Source organism: Amblyomma americanum, chromosome 1 (genome assembly GCF_052857255.1).
Source record: "Amblyomma americanum isolate KBUSLIRL-KWMA chromosome 1, ASM5285725v1, whole genome shotgun sequence".
Lineage (NCBI taxonomy): Eukaryota > Metazoa > Arthropoda > Arachnida > Ixodida > Ixodidae > Amblyomma > Amblyomma americanum.
This window is the reverse complement of record NC_135497.1, coordinates 185,170,084-185,178,031: the sequence shown is the minus strand read 5'-3', so window position 1 is coordinate 185,178,031 and position 7,948 is coordinate 185,170,084.

The following is a 7,948-nucleotide window of genomic DNA, read 5'->3' as shown; positions in this document are numbered from 1 at the left end:
GCCTCCACCCTTCAGAAGCACCACCCACCGTACCACCTCTACACCACACTTTCCAAACTAGGCGGCCGCCCTTCCCCCCCCCAACCGCCATTCTCGATCCACCTCCCCATCCCTCCTCCGCCCACCGTCACCGTCCACGGGCGACATCCAACATCCATCCACCCAACTCTACCCTCAAAAGCGACTCCCACCACCTACCTCTACCCCCCACAAGATCCACTAGAAGCGCACACAGCAGCGGAACGAAAAATCGGATTGTGAGACGCTTCATTTGTATCAGCAGCGCGAACACAAAACCAGGAAGAAGAAGGAGAAGATAGTACAGAGTGCTGGTGTTATTCTGAGACGCAGTGAGAAAGCGAGCTGTCCTCCCGGAGCACCACCGACCAGCCACCTCCCCACCCAACACCCCCCGGTAGGATGCTGTCCAATCACCCATCGCCGCCCTTCTTCCCCCTCCGGAAAAACTTGTCGCGTGTGTGAAGCCTTGACTTAGAGTAAAAGCATAAATGTAATCACCGCGGATAATCGGACTGCTTTCGCTGAACTGTGGCATCAAATGGTTGATTGTCCCGTAATTAAAAAAGTTCAGTGTATGATAGTTTATTATGGCTTCAAACTGTCGCCAACCCGCCGCGGTTGTTTAATGGCTGTGCGATCGAATTCAGACCGCGGCGTGCGCATGTAAATGAAGGCGAAATGCTAAGATGCCCGTGTCCTGTGCGATTTCAGGGCACGTTAAAGAACCTCAGGGGGCTGAAATTTATCCGGAGCCCTCCACTATGGCATCCCTCAAAGCCCTTGTGACGCTTTTCGACGTTAAACCCACCGTACCATACCATACCGAACCATACCATACCATACCATACCATACCATACCATACCATACCATACCATACCATACCATACCTTACCACCATCTCTGTATCTTATGTAAGGAACGTTTAACCGATCTATTCTTTCTGGATAACGCAGTCATTTGTATTGCATGCGGTCGAGATGAAAACTATGCATATTTTGGAATGGCTAAAAACACTGACAAGGCACCCGCGCATGCTTTCTGATCTAGTTAGATTATGACTGGCTGCACTAATGAAAGGCACCCATTAGCATGAAAGCACCTATTAGCTTCCGCGCTTTATGAACGGGATGGAAGTCACATACATCAAGTGTTCCAACACCACCGCCGGCTTCTTCCAAGTGATGAATTTTGGAACGGAGAAACAGAAAATCCCCCATACTCTTAGTTACCCCTAAAATACAGCTGTCTGTCGAAGGAATAATTAGGAAACGTGACACGATGATATTCGCTGCTCAGCAGTTAGTGCTTTACCAGATACGCATGCGGTATCGCGGTTACATTCATGTGTATACTGACGGTTCCAGTCTTCACAATTCATCAGCGTCTGCATTTGTGATTCCGCACCTGCATGAGCGACGGGCATGTAATCTGGCTCACGCGACAGGATCAGCAATTGCTGAGATTTACGCCATTTATTTGGCTCTCCATTCATCTCCTCGTTGCGAGACCCGCATATTATATTACACTTTTCCAGTGGATACCCGGACATTGCTTTATTCCTGGAAACGCTGAGGCGGATGCAGCGGCTAGGCAAGCACACTACAATGCCCTCACTTCTGGTATTCCTTTATCGAGAGGCGTATTGCGCCGTTTCTTGAATACCATGCGCAATGAAATTTGGAACGAAAAGATGTGGTTTGAGCCAAACCATACATGTTCTGATCTGCATTTCATCGATCCGTTGCAGTGGTTTAATATTCCATTATCTATCAGCAGAAGTTTGGAAACGATCCTTCACCGCTTGCGTTTAGGAACGGCTTACACGAAGCACTTTCTTAATAGAATTGGCCGCGCAGACAGCCCATGGTGTGCGTGTGGCCAAGAAAACGAGGATGTGGCTCACGTATTATTGGATTGCCGAGTGTACGACAACCTCAGGTCGCGATTGAAAAGAGACTTGAGCGCTCTTGATAAATGACCATTAAGTCTACAAAAGCTCTTAGGCTCGTGGACGACATGTGAACTGCAAAAGCGAGCACTTGTCCATGGCATTCCTTGAGGACAGCGGTATACTTGAGAAGTACTAGCTTTGTAGAACTGGAGTCAATGCTCGAGCTCTTACCTCTCTGTGTGTGAGTGCTTCAAGATCTTAAGTGGTTTTACTGTGTTTGCTGCAAACAAACTTTTTTTTCTGTTTTTGGTGAGTGAGTGATTTAATAGCGTTGTTATCTACTTTTGCTGTGTGTACTGCAAATAAGCTTATTTCTTGTTCTTCTGTCCTTGTTTATTCATATCTCTTATGTATATTGTATTGTGTACTGCTCTCATAACATTCAATGTGTTTTTGTTCTCTCATGATTGTTGGTTTTACTGACGCTTGTACTTTGTTTTATATGTATTGTACTGTTTGTGTTTCTTTATCTTATGTTGAACTGTACATCGTCGGACCAAGTGGTTGCTACGAGTTGGTTAAAGGGAGTATCCGGAGCCGCTATGCAGCACGAGCGTCTCCTTTACTGTTCATGTAAAATAAATAAATAAATAAATAAATAAATAAATAAATAAATAAATAAATAAATAAATAAATAAATAAATAAATAAATAAATAAATAAATAAAAATGGCTGCACTGTTCCATAACTCTGCTTAGCCGTCGGTCCTCCTTATACGAGCTCGCAAACAGCCATGCAGTCTCTGAAATCGTCGCGCGTTCAGGTCGGTTTGGCTGCTTTGTGGGTTTAGCCTACCGAAGCTGCGCGTGGTCAATGAGGGCCACCGTAGTGGTGGTCTCCGTATTATTTTCGGCCACGTGAGACTCTTTAACATGCACTGACATCGCGCAGCACGTACGCATTTCGGCATATCGTATCCATCGAAATGCGGCTGCGATTCGGCACCAGGACCATGGGCTCAGCAGCCGAGCGCCAAAGTCACTGAGGCGGGTAGACACGCTGAGGTGTAACCTGTTATCTACATCAAGCGCCTTCGCGTGAGGGCATCTAAATTACACCACGGCCATCCACATTAGTGGCTGCCTCCTGTTGCAATGTAGAGGGCGACGTTGAAACTGACTGTTTTGCCTGAATTGCCGCACGCGGACTATTGAAGCTCAATCCAACAGGCGCCTTTCTTTTTACAGCTTTAGCTGTTACATGAAGGTTCTCCCGCGCTCATTCGCGTCGACCGTCGTCACCCCGGCTCGTCCGCGAACACCGGACAGAGGTACAGCTGTTGGCGCACACTGCCCCTCACACACCCAGCCCCCTTGACCGGTTGCTGCACCCGACTACTCAAACACTCTCAAAAAAGAGCGCCAAACTATCCGAGGCTGAAATGCGCGTTACATCGGGGGTAAACGTCCGGTAATATTCACAGTGCCAGCTATATTAGCCCAATTTCTCCGGCTTCGGGTCATTGTCGTTGATGTCGCGGTTGTTGCCGTCGTCGTCCAGTGCGCATGTCCCATTCAAAAGCAAAAAGACAACTATACATACATGTGCAAAGGCGATGTGTGGTCACCCTGGTCTCCACTCTCTGGCAAAGGCAAACTTGGGCAACCGACTGCGAATCCGGTGGCCTACCCCACACCGTGATGCAGAGTCGGCCACGCATCCGCCCCGGTCAATCACGGACTGCTGGCACTGTAAATAAAAAGTTTCCTCTCTCTCTCTCTCTGTCTCGTGGGCTGTACTGCGGCCATTCGTGCTTGTTCAGTGGCAGTAATGTTAAGCGTCATCATAGAACTTTAATCATTTCGAGAACTGCCGCCGCGGTGGCTCAGTGGTTATAGCGCTAGCCTGCTGACCCGAAAGACGCGGGTTCAATCCTGGCCGCGGCGATCGAATTTCGATGGAGGCGAAATGCTAGGAGCCAGCGTACTGTGCGATGTCAGCGCGCGTGAAAGTACTCCAGGTGGTCTAAATTATCCGCAGCCTTCCACTACGGCATCCCACATAGCTTTGGGACGTTAAACCCCACAAAACCAACAAAACCAGTCATTTCGAAAACTCGCCAGCGCTCATCACTGTTCATACCCCCGTGTTACAGAACCCAGCCGTTCATCAGGACTCAGAAATCTCTGGTGCGTGCATTGTGCGATTGCGTCTAATGTTTGCGGATGCAACTTCATGTTTAGTCATCATTTGAACAAGCGTGTTTCATTGGTGGACGATTTATTTTTAAATACTGACTCAGGCCTCTCAGCCGTTAGTAAAAAAAGTGATTGAAAATCGTGTGTCGCTCGTATGTGTCGGCAACAAAATGAACTCAAGCCAGCAGCTTCATTTCAGTAGCTATGCCACTGCGCTACGAGCGCGGTACATCGAACAGGATTCTGCAAAGGGCGCTTCGATGAAGTGAAGGGACGAGCCATGTCATCGCGCTCGTAAATTCTCTTGTTCACCTCATGCGCAATCACAGCTTTAATGGTTTGGCCCCGGAGAGAATGATGAAGAGTTTATTGCATAGAATTGGGACGGAAATGGCAGGAAAAGAAGAAAAGAGGTTATGACGACCTCACGCCAACGATACGCGACAGATGGCGTAAAGAAAAGTGTATAAATGCTAGACCAGCTCAGTCTAGCGTTTTTAAAGCGAGTATTTACAATGGTACCTAAAGCCTCCACAGTGCATTAAGTCGCAATAAAACCATGGTCGATTTGCAGTACGAAAGCGATAAAAAAGGCTACTTGATGTAATTTACTATCCTGGATATAAAAGTTGAAAGGAGCACTATTATTGCATTTGTGCTTATGAAAGTTTTCGTCTGTATTTAAAGATCTTCAGTTCCTTTTCGTAATTTGTACTTTGGTTATTGTCGTGAGCAACAGTCAGTGTTAGGAATCTTCAGCGTATCGTTGAATGGCTTTGCGTTGCGCCTTAAGGCTTTACGCCTTCGGCGTTTACGCAAACGCATAATAAGCACGACAGCATTTGTAATGCTTTCGCATTCCCACACGTAAGCAGCCTAAGTGTCTCTGCCAAATTTTTTTATCAGCATTAGAGGTCCATGTGTATTTTAATTATGAACAAAAAATCCGTGGCGGCTGAATTCTAGCTGTTGTCGAAAAAGAGTGCGTCGCAGCTAAAAAACGGAATCTAATTCAATGAGCAGCCAGAGCAGTTACAGCAGGGACCAGCTGTGCTGGAATTCAAATCTAAAGGCGGTCAGCTAAAGAATGCCGTTAAATTGACATTTTATGCCATGTAACCACAATCTTTCCTTTTCTCTCTTATAGGCTTGTCTCCACCACAGTGTTCGATGCTTGAGCAACTGCCTCCTTTTCGAATTTCAAGAGATCTTATTGCCCGCATTCCTCGTGCTTAGAATATTCGGATGTTTGAATGTTCGAAGCCGAGAAGGCCGATATCTGATATTGAATGTTGGGAGCATACAAGGAAAAAAATTGCTGCTCTGCTTGGTTGAGTACAAAATAAGAGAGTTTAATCATGAAAGAGAGAGCCGTATCAAAGTACGGGCACAAAGACAAATCAGTTGCATTATAGATTCAATCCCTTCAATCCTTTCCTTCATTCTGTTGCGTTGGCTTGCTTGGAAAGAATTTCAGGTAAGGCACCTTGGCCTGAACGACTGTCCACTTAATTGCCTTTCTTTATCTAATATTTTTATTCCAGCTTTTCCCGAGCTCAACATGAGATGCCGACCATTGATGCGTGTTTCGGAGTGGCGTGTGTATCTAATAGGATTGCAACTGCGATTGAAAAGGTGGGAGAGCCGTGGACCTTCTTGAACGCGTTTGGCAGCTTGCGCGAACTAAAGCGAAATTACGAAATTTTTTGGAAGACTCACGCCGACGTCTGTGTCTTGCAACTCTTTGCAAAGAAGCGGTGAATATAACTTTCACTATCGTATACAAGTTTCGTATGCTTTCAGGTCAGAATGCATTATATGAACATTTAAGCCATTAGTAAGACTGTGCAGGAGAAAGGTTACACACCCTTGGAGTGCTATACCAATGCCGTTATCTCGTTTCCCTTGGAATGCAACATGGACAATACGCTTTTAAAAAAGTGGAAGGTGGATATTGTGTAGAGGCAAGAATATTACAGATCAGAGGAATCCTTAATTTTTTGAAACGTGCGCGTGACAGTTTGTCATTCGCATACCTCAAATAAACGGTCTAAAGATATTAAGGGAGTCCGCGGCTTTGAAATCTCAAAAAATGGTACAAGATAGTTTTTTTTAATTGCTGTATCCTCTTGTGTGCCTTGTTTTTTGCACTGTCCCAAAGTTTCATTCCTGAAGTATAGCAGAAAATACTCTAAAAAAATTGTTTCGTGAATCACGGCGGCTCTGCACTGCAGGGAAACGCTCGAACAATAGAATGTTTTCTCCGTTGCGGTTTTCAGCCTAGAACTCGCCCTGTGGAGCGGATTTCTTCACGACTGTATTATCTATTTTTATCCTGTTTTTTTTTTTATCGCACTACCAAATACCCAACAATTCGGGACAAAGACATTTTTGAGCAGGAAACCATTTATGAACGCAATTTTTTCATATAATGTAAGATCACTATAACAATCAGTATATTCGGAGATCACCCGACAGCAGTCTTGTATTTTTCCTTTATTAACATTTTAGCTATCATCAAAAGCGTTCCTCATTGGCTTTTTATGCCAGCCTCAACTGTTCGATGCGATCGATGGAAACACTTTAAAAGAAACATTTTGCTGCATATCAGAGGAATGTACCATCACCTTCAATATTTTCATAACAGTGTCTTACAGTTTTCCAAGTTTCAAAAATTTTGTCGCAGAATGTTGGACATGGGACCATAATGCAAATCGCACTCCCAGTTCCAATCGCACTCCTACTATCAATTATCGCACTTCCAAATACCCAACAATTCGGCACAAAAACATTTTTGAGCGGGGAACCGTTTATGAACGCAATTTTTTCATATAATGTAAGATTTCACTATAACAACATTATATTCGGAGGTCACCCGACGGCAGTCTGTATTTTTTCTTTATCAACGTTTTAGATATCGTCAAAAGCGTTTCCCATTGGCTTTCTATGCCAGTCTCAACTGTTCGATCTGATCGATGGAAACACTTTAGAAGAAACATTTTGCTACATATCAGAAGAATAGACCATTACCTTCAATATTTTTATAACAGTGTCGTACAGTTTTCCAATTTTCAGAATTTTTGTCTCAGAATGTCGGACATGGGACAATAGTGCAGATCAAGACATTCTTTGTTTTTAAACTTTGCGAATTTTAAATTTCTTCTATGAAATTTTCTTCGCACTCTAGATATGTCAACAGAGACTCCATTCTCAAAAAGTCAAGACTAAAATGTATGCTTTGCAAAAAAAAATGTACATATGTCCTGACCTGCAACAGCTAGGCCAGTAGGAACGCAATGAATGTTCCTTGTAAAACAGCGCAGCGGCTTGAAGCCATAAAAGGAAGGGACAGATCACTCGCCCACCAGTTCATCTTACAGCAATGAATGTTGAACCAGCATTTTGTCCCATTTTCTTAAGTCTGCAGCCTTTTCACAAAACTAAGAGGTGAAAGTATATGCTAGAAAACATTTTCGGGGAGATATAATAGAGAAAATTTGTGAGAGTAGTCATGAAATTATTTTTAATATGCTCAAAAACTTTCATTTGAATACATTAAGAAATAAAAGAAATTTGCTAAAGCCGCGTCCCTCTTTAAATAGGCAGCAAAAATGATTGAAGTGACTTTCATCTGCAGGTTGGTCGACTGAAGCACTGCGCACATATTCTTGCTTCCATATGCAGCGCCCTGAGTGCATGACCTTGCCATCTTAGACAAACAGTAAAGTTTAAATTTATGATGTAAGCTGTTTCACAGTGGCCCAGTCGTGCTGCGAAAGCAGTCAGCACATTTTTTGACGCAATTAGCCCATGTAAGACTGACATCAGGAACTCAAA